Source organism: Arvicanthis niloticus, chromosome 9 (assembly GCF_011762505.2).
Source record: "Arvicanthis niloticus isolate mArvNil1 chromosome 9, mArvNil1.pat.X, whole genome shotgun sequence".
Classification (NCBI taxonomy): Eukaryota; Metazoa; Chordata; class Mammalia; order Rodentia; family Muridae; genus Arvicanthis; species Arvicanthis niloticus.
Genome location: NC_047666.1, coordinates 65,551,802 through 65,566,419, shown reverse-complemented (window position 1 = coordinate 65,566,419; position 14,618 = coordinate 65,551,802). Strand labels below are relative to the sequence as shown.

General features: G+C 46.8%; 1 protein-coding gene across 4 annotated transcripts in view; it reads left to right on the top strand.

The window, feature by feature from the left end:
- The first annotated feature begins 12,275 nt into the window (after positions 1-12,275).
- Tspan9 (tetraspanin 9) overlaps positions 12,276-14,618 on the top strand; it is a 188,050-nt gene continuing 185,707 nt past the window's right edge. The window contains exon 1 of one of the 4 annotated variants that reach the window (XM_034512459.2): positions 12,276-12,357. The gene's annotated coding sequence lies outside the window, so the exon portion shown is untranslated. The remainder of the gene's footprint in view (positions 12,358-14,618) is intronic. The other 3 variants (XM_034512460.2, XM_076940616.1, XM_034512461.2) reach the window with 3 other exon arrangements.

Below are 14,618 nucleotides of genomic sequence, written 5' to 3'. Positions count from 1 at the left end.
CCCGTCCCTGCACTTTCATGGACAGTGCCTTATCCACCAAGCTCTCTCCCCAGCTTCCTCCACTTTGTTTTTCTGAGGCAGAGTCTCACCCTAGTTCTGTGGAACTATGTTGCCAGATAGGCCTTGAGTGCTTGGCACTCTTCCAGCCGCAGCATCTGTAATACTGGATTTTCAAAGGTGGGGTTCCACATCTGGCTTATTTCATTCATTCATTCATTTCGTGGCAATGGGAATTGGGCCCTGGGCCTGGAGCATGGTAAGCACACATTCTGCCACAAGAGTATACTCTTAATCTCTCTATATTTTAGGTGTAGTATTAATGAACTCTCTGTCATAAATAGATACATGCTTACTTGGAGCCCAGTCTCCTTGTCAGGGCTACATGGGTACTGGTTGTCTGTTTTACAGTCTGTGTGTCTTATGAACCATCATCCTCTGGTTGTCTTACTGGCAGCTGCACAATTTAATTACACTGACTCTATTCAATGCACTTGGCTTTGATTCCAAGTTTGAAGTATTGGCCTTGACTTGTCTCTCTAGGAGCCGAGAGCTGTCGTTGCCTTCTGACTCCTGCCTGCATTCTGTGCTTTAGATCGCGGTGTGTCATTTTTCCTTTCTCTCTGTCATCTTCAGGACTCCTCTCAAGCTGTCCCTGTGTGTGCAGTGCCTGCTAACCATCTACTCTTTAAGAAGTCTGGGCTTTTGGAGGGAATATAATCAGTACGTGTCTAACAATGTACACATTTTTTAAGTGTGTAAGTTGATGGATTTCTTTTTCACACAGTGTGCATGGTGGGAAAAGCAAATAGCCCAGTTCTCACCAGCTTGGACTACAAATTGATGCACTCCTCTCTCTCCTCTCTGCCCATCATTAGCTGTCAAGCGCCATCCTGAATGTTTTGCCCTGCCTCAGCTCCACCATGTCTGGCTGCACCCCCCCCCCCCACACACACCCTCTGTACTGGGCTGCCTCACTATAGCCTGCAATAGGCTTTATTTTTTTTTTTTGTTTTTGTTTTTTTTTTTTTTTTTTTTTTTTTTTTTTGGTTTTTTTTTTTTTTTTTTTTTTTTTTTTTTTTTGGTTTTTCGAGACAGGGTTTCTCTGTGTAGCCCTGGCTGTCCTGGAACTCACTCTGTAGACTAGGCCAGCCTCGAACTCAGAAATCCGCCTGCCTCTGCCTCCCAAGTGCTGGGATTAAAGGCGTGCGCCACCACCACCAATAGGCTTTCAATAGGCTTTCTAATCACCCTTTCTTCACTAGAGGACAAACCTTAAGAGATGCTAAGATCTCAGGTTCCTGGAGCTCATACCCCTGTCTGCTGCCCCTCCTGGTGCGGGAGCACATGCTGCTGAGACTTAATTCTATGTCATTTTTCTATCTTTTCTTTGTGAGATGGAGTCTTGCTACATTGTTCTCATTGGCAGGGTGTGTTGGCTTCTCTCTCTCTCTCTCTCTCTCTCTCTCTCTCTCTCTCTCTCTCTGTGTGTGTGTGTGTGTGTGTGTTATCTAAGAAGAGAGAACCTCAAATGAGGAAATTCCCCTACCAGATTGGCATGTAGACAGGTCTGTAGAACATTTTCATGACTGATCACTGATGTTGAGGGTCTGTCCAGCTCACTGCGGGTGGTGCCACCCCTGGGCAGATGGACCTGGTTGTACAAGAAAGCAAGTTGAGCAAGTCACAGGGAGGAAGACACTAAGTAGCACTCATCCATGGTCTCTGCTTCAGTCCCCACCGTGACTTGCCTTCATGAAGGACTGTAAATTGTGAGATGAAATAAACCCTTTCCTCCCCAAGTTGCTGTTGGTCATGGTCTTTGTCACAGCAATGGAACTGCAGCTGGGACACTGGGTTTCGGTCTTGCTTTTAATACATGGCAATGGTGGCTGGATGTGTCACCTGTGGTTTTATTCTGGCTGCATCTAAAGATTTCTGGCTGGTGTGGTGGAATAGAAGGCACAGTAGGGGTACTCTTGTGGCTGGTAACTGAGGACAGCTGCCAACAGACTTCCAGCTAGAAGCCAAGACCCCCAGGCATCCAGCTATCAAGAAAAATCCAGACACCATGTGGCCAGGACCTTGACAACACTTTCCAAGGTTCCAAGGAGATGCCCTGCCAGGCCACGGTGGAATTAACTTAGAAAAACTATGAAATACTAAATGTGCATAGTTTTTGTTGTTGTTTGCCTTTATTTCTTCTTCTTTATTTTTATTCATTTATTGTTTGCTTTTTTTTTTTTTTTTTTTTGTCTAGGCTGGCCTCAAACTCACTGTGTAGCTATGACTGGCCATGAAATCCAGATCCCTTTCCTCTACCTCCCAAGTGCAAAGTGATGGGGAAGAACCAGCCAAGAGGGAAAGACTAAGCATATGGGCCCAGGTGAGCACACCTAGCTAAATGTGCATAGTTTTACGGCCTCAACTCAGGCCCCATTGTTTTCGCAGCAGTAGATATCCACAACCTAAAACAACATGTGCCATCTCCAGCCCCACTATATGGTAGCCGGATATTTTATCACAAGTCACAGCTTAAGAACTGAAAAGCAAGGTCGCTGTCTCCTTTTCTTTCTATCCCCTTCACCTATTTGTGCCTGAGCCACGCAGGCATGCCATCTTCTCTGGAGCCTCTTCTATTGCCTGACCTTGTCCTCACTGTCAAAACATCTACCCCCCATCTTGCATCCCTTGTACCATCTGTCCTCATCATGAGCAGATTCAGTGTTTGGATGAATGAAATTTCCAACAGGCAGACACTTGGTTTCTTAGTTTTCCTCTTGAAGACTGTCTCTCTCCTAATCTGCTCCCTGGAAATCATGGGCTCCTGTGTCAGTGAGTCAGAGCCATCTTCTCTGGTGTCCTCCTCCTTTCCCTCCAGCTGGCTCTTCAGTTCTCCTCACTGTGTGGTCTGCATCTAAGGGCTTCCCACCATCTGCATCTAAGGGCTGGGACTCTACTTACCCCACCACTGTTAATTATTTTACTGTCCTCTCCTGATGAACCTTAGAATCGAAGCCAATGACAGTCTCAAGCCTCTAACACATTATCACACTGGTTTGACAAAACCCAAACTTCAGGTGAACTCAACCATCCAAGATCGCCATGCCTGTGGCAGTCCACCCCAGGGCACACTGGTTTACATGAATGCTTGGTGACTGTGTCCAGGTCCCATATGCTTAATCTTTCCCTCTTGGCTGGCTGGCTCCTTTCCCTAAATGGGGAGCCTGTGGTGTAGTGGTGGTGGTGGTGGTGGTGGTGGTGGTGGTGGTGGTGGTGGTGGTGGTGGTGGTGGTGGTGGTGTGTGTGTACACAATTTTTTCTCTATTGGGTATATGCCTGTAATCTCAGTAATCTCACTCCAGAGGCTGAAGGTGGTAAGTTCCAATATAGCCTGGGCTACATTACAAGCACCTTGTCAGTCAGTCAGTCAGTCAATCAATCAATCAATCAATCACTGTACTATTTCTTTCTGGAACTCCAAATACTTACACTATCCATTTTAATACTAACCCACATGCCTTGAGACTTGGTTCTCTTTTTCTTTTCAATCTCTTTAAGATGGGTAATGTATTGATCTGCCTTCAAGCCCATTTATCCTTTCCACTGAGCTCTTCAGTGGAGACTCAGTAGGCTCACCTAGTTAATTTTTTTTTTTTTTTTTTTAAGATAGAATCTCACTATATAGTTGGCCTTGAACTTGCAGCAATCCTTCTGTGTTCACCTCCTATGTGTCAGGATTTCAGGCCTGTGTCACCACTCCCAGCTTGATTTTTTATTTCGGATAATTTATTTCTAAATCTTCTGCTTGAGTTTTCCAGTTTCAGGCCATGGTTTCATCTGTGTGCCCGTTCTCTCTGGGTTCATTTCTTATTACCTTGGAATAATCACAGTCCTTTAAAAATCTCTTTTCTAGATAATTCCAACCTCTCGGTTGTCTTGACATTAGCTTCTATAATCTGTCTTTGCCTTGAGAGTGGTCACAGCTTTCTATATGCTATGAACTTTTGGATAATACCTTGAAGATTTTGAAGGCTGCATAGGAGAGACTTCAGACTTTATTTTATTCCTCAGAAAACTGTTGATAGTTTTTTATTTCAGTAGATAATCAATTTGGTTAATGTGAAAATCCTCCTGAGTCCCTGGCAGGCTGACTCCTACTTCAGTTCCACTCTTCCTCTCTAGCTGGGCTGCCTGGGATTTCCCTGCCCTGAGTCCCTTCCATGATGGCCTAAAGTGTCTAAGTGTGAGCCAAATAAACCCTTTCCTGATTGCTTTTGATTATAGCAATAGTAATCCTAAGACAGACAGACAGACAGACACGAGAGAGACAGACAGACACAGACACAGACACAGACACAGACACAGAGACACAGACACAGACACAGAGAGACACAGAAAGAGAGCCCCTTAAAAATCCTACCTACTCAGGATAGGTCTCCAGAGCCCTCAGATGGGTTTCTTGTTTGGTTGCTTTTTTATTTTGTTCAAAGTAGAGAGCTCCTGTGAGTATAGCCTGTGTGACTATTGACTGGATGGTTGGATAGAAGAACCCTGCACACCACAAATAGGCCTCTTGTCATGAGACTGTGCCTTTGTTTTTCATAGTGCTGTGTATTGAATCCGGTGACTTAAAAAAAGATTATTTAATTTAATTTTATATGTATAAGTGTATGTGTTTTCAGGTATAGGGTTAGGGTTGCAAAGACTTCTAGTAATGGGGGATACAAAGCCTGAACCAGCTTTCTTCTGTAACCAGGCAATTCTTCAGTGAAGGGACTGGGACATCAACCCGGCCACAAACCCTCGACCTACAGTTTGTCCTGCCTGCAAGATGTGCTGTGGTAAGGGTGGCCAACCAACTTGAGACCCATGTCAGGAGAAGGAGCCCATGCCCAAGCCTGACACTGCCTGGATGTCCAAGAACCAGAGGCTGGAGGGCCCAGAGACCTAGGATAGAACCCAATACAACTGGAAGAAAAAAGTTAATGAAATGATTCCTAATGATATTCTGCTAGACTCGTAGACCAGAACCTAGCATAATCATTATCTGAGAGGCTTCATCTGGCAACTGATAGCGGCAGATGCAGAGACCCACAGCCAAACATTAAGCAGAGCTGGGGGTGGGAATAGATAGAGGAAGGACTGCAGGAGCCAGAGGGGGCAAGGACACCATAAAAACACAGCCCACAGAATCAACTAGCCAGGGCTCATGAGAGGCTAATGGAGACTGAAATGACAATCAGGGAGCCAGTATGGGACTGACCTAGCCCTCTGCATATGTTATAGTGGTCTAGGTTGATGTGCTCGGGGGACTCCTAACAATGGGAGCAGGGCTATCTCTGACTCTATGCTTGCTTTTGGGACCCTTTTCCTGCTACTGGGTTGCCTCATCCAACCTTGATATGAAGTATGTGCCTAGTCCATTGTAACTTGTGATGCAATGTTTGGTTGACAGTCCTGGGAGGCCTGTGCTTCTCTGAAGGGAAATGGAGAAGTGGATCTGGGGGAGAAGAAAGACGTGGGAGGAAGACTGGTGGTGGTGGGGGAACTGTGGTCTGGATGTCATGTACAAGAGAAGAAAATATAAATAAATTAATTAAGTTATTTACTTTTATGTGTATGTGTATATGTCTATGTGTGTGTTTCCCATGTATGTATGTATGTATGTATGTATGTATGTATGTATGTATATATATATGTATGTATGTATATTATGTGTATGGTTGGTACCAGAAGAGGGCACCAGATCACCTAGAAATGAATTTATAGGAATTTATTAGCCATCCAGCACAGTTGCTGGGATCTGAACTCAGCTCTTCTGGAAAAGATTCTTCTGGAATCTCCAGGCCCATGCCTCCATTTTTTTTTTTTTTTTTTTTTTTTTTTGAGACAGGATCTTACTTTGTTGTTGCTTATGTTAGTTTCAAATTCCCTCAAGAAGCTGAGACTACAGGTATGTGCCATCATGCCTGACTTAGGCAATTCTCTCTCTCCCTCTCCCTCTCTCTTTCCTTCTTCCTCTCCCCTCCTCTCTCAACCCTTCTTCCTTCCTTTTTTCTTTTTGTCAATCTTCATTTGGTTTATGAACGAACCATTTAAATAAACATTATTTATGCATATGAGTATTCTGTCTTTCTGTGTATCTGCATGACAGAAGAGCACTTCAGATCTAATTATAGAAGCTTAAGAGTCACAGTGTGGCTGCTGGGAATTGAACTGAGGACCTCTGGAAGAACCAGTGCCCTTACCCACTGAGCCATCTCTCTGCCCCAGCAATCTTCTTGAAGGAGCTGTTTCCCCGCACCCTTTCCCCAGCTCCCACTCCCTTCTCCGCTCTCTCCAGCACCATTTCTGCCTGATCTTACTGAAGAAATGACTTTCACCAAAATTCCCACTGACCTTCCACTTATTTCTTGTCTTCTTTCAACTCACCGATGCCCCACCTCAACAAATGACCCACCACACTAGTCGGAAACCTGAGTCCCCCCATTCTTGCCTCTCTTCTTGGCTTGGGGATCACACACCTGCACCCCACACTTAGCTCTTGACCTTTCTTTTCCCCAATCTCTCATGTCCACTGTGGATCTGTACTGCACACTTCGGAGTCCTCTCAGGTCTGTCTGGATGGCTCCTTCTTCACCACCTCCAACCGAGACAAGCTCTGCTCTAGCTTTATTGTTGAAGCCTCCTGTGTTCGTTTTTAAAATCCGTGTCCCCTGTAATCCCTTCTCTACTCTACCCAGAATCATAGGTTCAAAATGCAAATCACATCACATCACTCTCTTTCTAATGTCACCCATGATGGCCTATAACGCTTGATCCGATTACCTCAGCCTTAAGTGCTGGGATTACAGGCATGCGCCACCACACGCGGCTTGAGGCTCATGTTGCTCTCTTGTTTGAAACACTTCAGTGACTATTTATTCAGTAAAGAGCATAAATACACATCAAACTCCTCAGCCGGGCAGGCAGGCTCCTCTGCTTATGAGAGTCTATGTCCTTGTCGTGTCTCAACCCCGCCCCATCATTGGCTTTTTCAGTGCTATGGCAAGCTTATGTTTGGGTTTAGTGTTGTTTATTCACTTATTTTATTTTATTTTATTTTATTTTATTTTATTTTAGAGATTCTACTCTGTAGTCCTTTCTGGCCTGGAACTCACTGTGTAGACTTGGCTGGCTTTGAACTTACAGAGATCCACCTGTCCCTGACTCCCAAGTACTAGGATTATAGTGGTGGCCATCATTCCCAGCTAACGGTCTTATTTTATCTCTTTAAATTATCTTTATCATTATTTTACGTGTATGGGTGTTTTTCCTGCATGTATGTCTATAAAACCTGTGCATGTCTAGTGTTCTCAGAGGCCGGAAGAACAGGGATCTTGACCTCTGAGCCATCTCTTCAGCTCCTGTTTGTTTGTTTATTGAGACAGGATGTCACTATGTGGTCCTAACTGGCCTGGGACTCCCTTTGTCAACCAGACTTACCTATAATTCAAAGACTCACCTACCTCTGCCTCCCATGTACCACCATGTTTTAGTTTATATGTATGAGTGCTTTGCTAGAAATCACAACTGTGTACCATGTGGGTACAGCACCCCTAGAAACCAGAAGAGGCCATCAGATGCCTTGGAGTTATAGAGGGTTATGAGCTGCCACGAGAGTGCTGGCAGTCAAACCCAGGTCCTCTGTAAGAGCAGCCTCCTGCTCTTAAGCACTGGGCCATCTCTCCAGTCCCACCACCATGATTTAAATGGACCAGGTTTTTTTTTTTTTTTTTTTTTTTTTTTTTAATACATGTTCTCCAGGGTAGAATCTGAAGTGTGATTTTTAAACCATGTAGCTGTCCTCAGTGAGCAGAGACCAATATTCTATAGTTGCTCAGTCAGAAAACTGATGATAAACATGGCTAATATGGCTACCACTATTGTATTTATCGGTTTCAACCAACCATTTGGATTTCACAGTTGCCACCCACATGCTCTGCTGGTGAGTGTTCGCATGCATGATCTCCCCCATTCCCCCCTCCCACTCACAGGTACCATGGGCTTCTTCATGGTCTGTGGCACACGGAGGAAGAATGCCAACAGCGTTGCTTCACCTGAAGGTCTCCTGCAGGGGAGCTCTGCTTTCCTTGGCTTCTGTGATTCTTGTTGTGCCTCACAGAATATCATTCTGTCTTTACACAGTCCATGCCGACCCACAGCAATACCAGACACAGACTCTGCTTTTCTTCAGGCAGGTCTAATCAAGACCTTACAAAACTCACTCTAAACCTGTCTCTACTTGAGAGGCATTCCTTCAGTGGGTGCAGGCCCATTTTGGGTCACATACATGCATATACACGCTAACAGGATTGCTGATGGTCACATACATGTATATACATGCGGATAGGCATTATGCTCAATGCCTAATCTTGTGTTTTACACTCCCCACTCCCACAATACATCTGAGGCTTGGCAGGTGTTGGCACACCCCAATATGAAAAAGACACTAGTTGGAGGTGGAGTTGGCAGACTGACGTTCAGTGACTTTTTGTAAATAAAGTTTTATTAGAACACAGTCGTGTTCATTTATTTTTGTACAATTATGGTTGCAGTTCTGCATGAGTGGAGAGTTGTACAGTTGGGACAGAGAATGTGTAACTACAGAGCCGGAAGTGTTTACTCTCTGGCTCTTTACGTTTGCCAATCTTTGATTTAGTGTGTGGTTTTGTTGTTGTTGGTTTTTTGTTGTTGTTGTTGTTGTTGTTCATTGCTTTTGTTTGTGAGAGGGGGTGTTGCTGTGCAGCCCTGACTTCCTGCTAATGAATGTTCTGCAATTGCTTTATCTACGGTCAATAAAATGGGCACAGTTGCCAGATTTAGCAATTCAAGAGCAAAGGTATTTGTTTGTATTGGGGATTGAATCAAAGGCCTTGGTGGATGCTAAGCACGTGGTCCACTTCTGAGATCTACACAGTTCTCCTCCAACAAAGCCTTTTTGTTCCATTGCGCCTCTTCTCCCCTCCCCCACAGTCCTGCCACATCTACCTCACTCTGAATCTACAATGTAAAATATATTGTAGAGAAAGGGGTCCTTCTGGGGGACATGCACTCTGTAGACGAGCTACATGGATTAGAAGAACAGAATAGTCTTGAGTCACTTTTGTCTGCCTCACCTTGACAACTGGGGATGTAGGTTTAAAGTCTTGGTGCAACTGGCAGGCATCGGTGACCAGTAACTGCTCTCCTAACAGCACAAGTGAATGTTGTGGAAGTAGGTGCCTTAGGAAAGGGCTGCATCAGCCTTTACTCTGGCAGGTGCTTCTTTAAAATGATACCTCCAGGGCTGGGGTTGTGGCCAGTGGCACAGCATTTGCTTAACATGCTTGTGGCTCTGAGGTCCATTGGAACTATAAGGGAAGGCAGGAAACACCCCCATTAAACACTAGGTGAATTAGCTGTTAAATGTGTAGGCCAAGCAGAATAGCTGGGATTATATCCCAGTGTGTGTGTGTGTGTGTGTGTGTGTGTGTGTGTGTGATGGACATGAGCTGGACAGAGGTCAATGTTGGTGTCTTTTCCTATTCTTCTCCATCTTATTTGTTGAGTTAGGGTCTGGAGCTTGCCCCACTGTCTAGTGAGTCCCCACTATCCTCCTGTCAGAGCTCCTCTTTACTGAGGGATCCCCAGTGCACCTTGGTTTTAAGTTTGCTCAGGCCCTCATACTTAGTAAAACATTTTATTAATTGAGTCATCTCCTCAGCCTCCTAGATTAGTCTCTGATGTCATTTGAATGGCTTGGGAGGAATTCCCTGGCTTTCTGAGCCTCAGTCTCCTTTTCTATAGAATGATGGGATGGTAGGGGCTGTTGTAGAGACAGTGATGGCACACAAGACATTAACTGTCACAGTCTACAGAAAACTCAGTGTCCTTGCAGGACCAATTCTTCCCATGAGGTGGCACCATCCATCAGCCACTGTCCCTTGACTTGGGGTGGCTGGCTGGAAATGTACTTTTTTTTTGTTTATTATCATTTTTGATTTGGCATGGTAATTTCAAGGGGATAAACCATCTTGCTATCTTGCGAAACCCTGGGAGACCCAGAAAGGCCAGAAATATCGCTGGCATTTGGGGCTGGAAGGAGCTGCTCCGAGTATTGCCTGTGGTCATAGTTAAAGTGGCATATAATTGATTGTGCAAATTAGGGTACCCTGAGAGCAAAAGCAGGATTATTAAAAGCCACACCAGGACAAGAGGAGTAAATGGAATGTGCCCCAGAGCTTGGATGAGCTTCCTGTGTGTGTATCTAGCTCAATATACGGTTATGCTTTAGTGTTTCTGAAACATAATGAAATTCTTCAGAAGCCTGGTACCCACGTTTTTTGGAGTTTTTTTCTCCAAAAGCTTCTGGCTTCACCATGAGGTTTATTTGAGTTTTCCTTTCAGTGGACACGATCAGAGATCAGAGTGTGCTTATCACACAGGTCATAGGTCACTTTGGTTTTTTTGTTCTGAATAATTCCTTTTCTCCAGCTTTTCCAACAGCATTTTCCTGCAGCCATGAGCTCTGCAGGTTCCCAGCTCTCTCTGTCTCTGGGTGTGTCACAGCGGGGTGGGAAGCCAGGGTTATGACTGAGGGGAGATATCTCAAGATTCTCTGTAATTCCAAGATTTCAGATCTGCTCATGTTCCTTTTGAGTGAGAGGAGGAGGAGAAAATTAGCATTCACCTCAATTTTCATTATCTTTGACAATCCTCTCGTCTCCTAAGCCTGGAGGAGTGTTATTGGGGTGACTCTTTTCCCTAGTGAGAGGCCCAACGCCTAGAAGAGGCAGGCAGGAGCAGATGCATGTGGCTCTAAAACTGGGAGTTTGCATCTTACCAGGCTGCTTTGTCTGAGTCCATCTTTGTACCCCCTTTTCTGCAAAGTAGACAGAACTGACCCCATGTGATTGGAGTGCCAGCGAGGTCAGCCTGGCAAGACTTCATGCTGAGGATTGGGTGTGAATGAGGTTTTGAAGGAAGAGAGGCTGCTTCTCTCTGTGGGAAATGAGAGTTCCAGGGGCTGGATTATGGGTTGAGTCTAACAGAAACAAGCAAGACTATGTGAGGTAGCCCAGGAGAGAAGTGGAAACTGCCAGGTATCTGTGGAATACAGGGGAGAGCCTTGTGATTTAAACACTTTGTCTCAAGCTGGATTTGGTGGCCTGCACTCACAGGTGGCCAGCCCCTCAGGAGGTCATTTGAGCAACACAGCCAGATAAGATCAAAGCAAAGCAAAGAAAGAAAAAGATGTCTTCTGCTGGGTATGCTGGGATGTCTTTAATCCTTGCACTGAGGAAGCAAAGGCAGGAGGAGCTCTGTGAGTTGGAGGTTAGCATGGGTGGTCCACTCAGTGAGGTCCTGGCCAGCCTGGTCTACATAGTGAGTTCCAGGCCAGCCAGAGCTACACAGTGAGATCTGTCTCAAAATATTTTTTTCTTCTGCTGAGATTTCAGTGCCTGTATGAGGACAGTACAGAGAGGTGAGAGTTTTAGGGGCCACTTCAGAAACAAGTTTAGGTGTTTACATGAATTCATGCCAGCAGGAAGGTAGGCCAGAGATGAATCTCCTGCTTCAGCTCCGTCCCTCCTAGCCTTGAGTGCCCTTTGCTAACCCGTGGAGCCTCTAGCTCAAGGGAAGGCAGCTGCTCCTCCAACAGGGTATCTCAGGGCAGTTATCTAACTCACACCCGCATTGTCAACACCTCAAATAGTCCTCCTGAAATACCAGGCAAGAATTTCTTAGATGCTGGGTAGGGATGGTGAGGGCCAGAAGACGGTGGAAGGCAGGGTCTGGAAAGCTGAGACCCTGGTTAGGCAGCCTTGGGGTAGCTTGAGTAAGCGCCCAGCCCAGGAGCTCCACCTTTCAGGCCCTGCCCTCCCTCCGTCCAGCCCTAGGAGGGCGCGGCCCCCTCAGATAGCCGCAGGCGAGTGGTGCCGTATCGCTACCTTGGGAGAACAGGAGAGCCGGGAATCGGGGTGCAGAAGGAGGCTTCTGGAACCCCGAGAGGAAAGCGGCACCGTCCTCCCTCCAGAGCTCATGCGGGACACATAGCCCGAGTGGAGGGGGCTCTGGTGCGGCCTCCGCCTCTTTCAATCGGTCCCTGCCTTGCGTCCGGCAGCCGGGTCCTCCCACCGCTCGGGTGGCTGGTCCCCATTTTGTCCGCCCCTCCCACCCCTCCCCTTACTGGTCCCGCCCCCGTGCAATCAGACCCCCGCCCCGCCGCCCGGTGAGGCTCCGCCCCCTCCGTCTGCCGGCCCCGCCCCCTGTTTCCGCTGGCCGCGGCGGTGCGGGAGGGAGCGAAGCGGGGGCACCACACCGAGTCCAAGCGCGGTGAGTGCGGCCGGGGCGGGCCGGCGGCTCGGGGCTCCAGGGCGCGCGAAGTTGCTAGGGTTCGGCGCGACGCGCTAGGCAGACGGGGCCGGGCCTCGATCGATCGGATTTCCAGCTGGGTGGGAGTCTAGGGGCGCCCGGGGAGGCGGAACTCTCGGGGGTGGGGGGAGGTAGGAGGGCGGGTCGGGGGAGGGGTGACAGAGGAGGGGCGGGAAGGGGCCGGGACGTGAGGGGCTTGTCACCGCGCCCCCGGGCTCTTGTTATGGGTCAGCGAGGTCTCTGGAATGTGGGGCTGCAGGATGGTGGACCTCAGCCGCCTCACGCCTCAGCCCAGGGATGGGAGACCCTAGATGCCACAGGAAGGGAGATCCCCTCCGGAACCGTCAGGGATTCTGTAGACGGGCTGGAGACGGTTCGCCCAGGGCCGCAAACATAGTCTGGGCCTGTCTACAGACCCGCTTGAACCCCCAGCTATTCCTGAGGCTACTGCTGGCCGAGCGGCTCTCAGAGTGACAGGGCTTTGGCACACCCCTAGATCTGAGATGTAGCCCATCTGTGCGCTCAAGTTTGGGCCTTTAAAAAAACTTTCATGTGGTTGGAAAAAAAAAAAAGCCTAAACAAGCAACAGCTTGTGACAGCGGCAATTGTAGCTGTGCATCATGGACCAGAGTTTTGGGGCTCTTCTGTCTATTATGAAGGATACTGATCTGTTCAGCATCTTTCTCCAGATGACTGGAGAAGTTGGCAGTTGGTGTAGTAAGCTCTCCTCAAAGCTGGAATGATCTTGCCTCTTCACACTTTGGGCAAGAATGCAGCAGTTTACCTTTCTTGGCTCAGAGAACTAAAGTTGCCTTTTTGACCTGCATTTGCCTTGTCCCCTGGGGTGACTCAGGCATTTCCTCCTCCAGGCAGCTTTCCTGGACTAGTGGAAAGCACAAAGAACTCTTGCTTTGATTCCTACATACCTGTCAGAACAGCCTCTGGGAAGGGCGTGTGCGTGTGCGTGTGCGTGTGCGTGTGCGTGTGCTTGTGCGTGTGCGTGTGTGTGTGTGTGTGTGTGTGTGTGTGTGTGTGTTTTCCAGGTGCGAGGGGTAGGAGAGGGATTGTGGAGCACCTCGAACAATGGACTTGCAAATCATTTATATTTAGCTGAGGAATGCAGGCAGGAGTCAGACAATCAACCCTTCCTGTATGAGCCTGGTCCTGGTGCTTGGTGTGGCCGAGGAGTCTAGAGTTGGGGGAGGGGGAGTGAGAGCGGGAAGGACATTGAGATATATACAACTCCAAGTGTCACTCGGTTCTAATTGAAGACCTACTTGCACAAGGCAGGAACAACGGGAATGCTTTCCAATGGAGTGCCGGTGCCTTTTCTTCTATTTGGTCTGCTTGGCAGGGCTCTTGAAATCTGCGAACTGAGATGTAATATTAATACTAATAACTAGTATTCATGTGGTAATTTATGGTAAGCCAAATGCATTTGCCACACATACGCTGGATTTACTGTTAATGATCTATACATGTCCTTGGGGTCTCACTTTTACCCGCCTTATTGGTTAGGGAGATGACACTAGAATAAATTGTCTTTAATGTTACAAAACTTACTGAGAGAGAAGTAGGGCTGGGTCTGGAAGCTTCTTAGTGCACCTGTCTATCTCCATCTTTCCTGAGCCTGTCTGCTCCCTCCCTTCAGCCACGCATGAAGCCTTGGGCAAGTTTCTGTCCATCCCTGCTCAGGACCAGGTTGAAAGTCTGCAGACCCTCTTCCAACAGCACCTAAACTAACCGCGTAACATGACCTCAGCACCCAGTCAATTTATACGTTAAAATTATTTATTTTAAGCATACAAAGTAATATGCTCCATTATGGCATTTTTTTTTCCTGAGCCTTCTCCCTCTCTTCTTCCCCTTTTCTTTGTGTGTTTGTGCACACGCACAAACACACACACATATATAAAAATAAAATTTTAGGTCGTGTGTGTATTATAAGTATGTCTTTGTGTTTGAATGTGTAGGTAGAACCTAGAGGTCTACACAGGGTCTTCCTCAATTGTTCTTCATCTTTTATTATATCTATTATATACATACTATATACACACATATATATAAATTATACACACACACACACACACACACACACACACACATATTTTATTTATTTATTTGAGATAGAGTCTCTCACTATGTAGTCCTGGCTGGCCTGAACTTATTATGTTAACCAGGCTGGACTTGAACTCACAGAGATCTGTCTGCCTCTGTCTCCT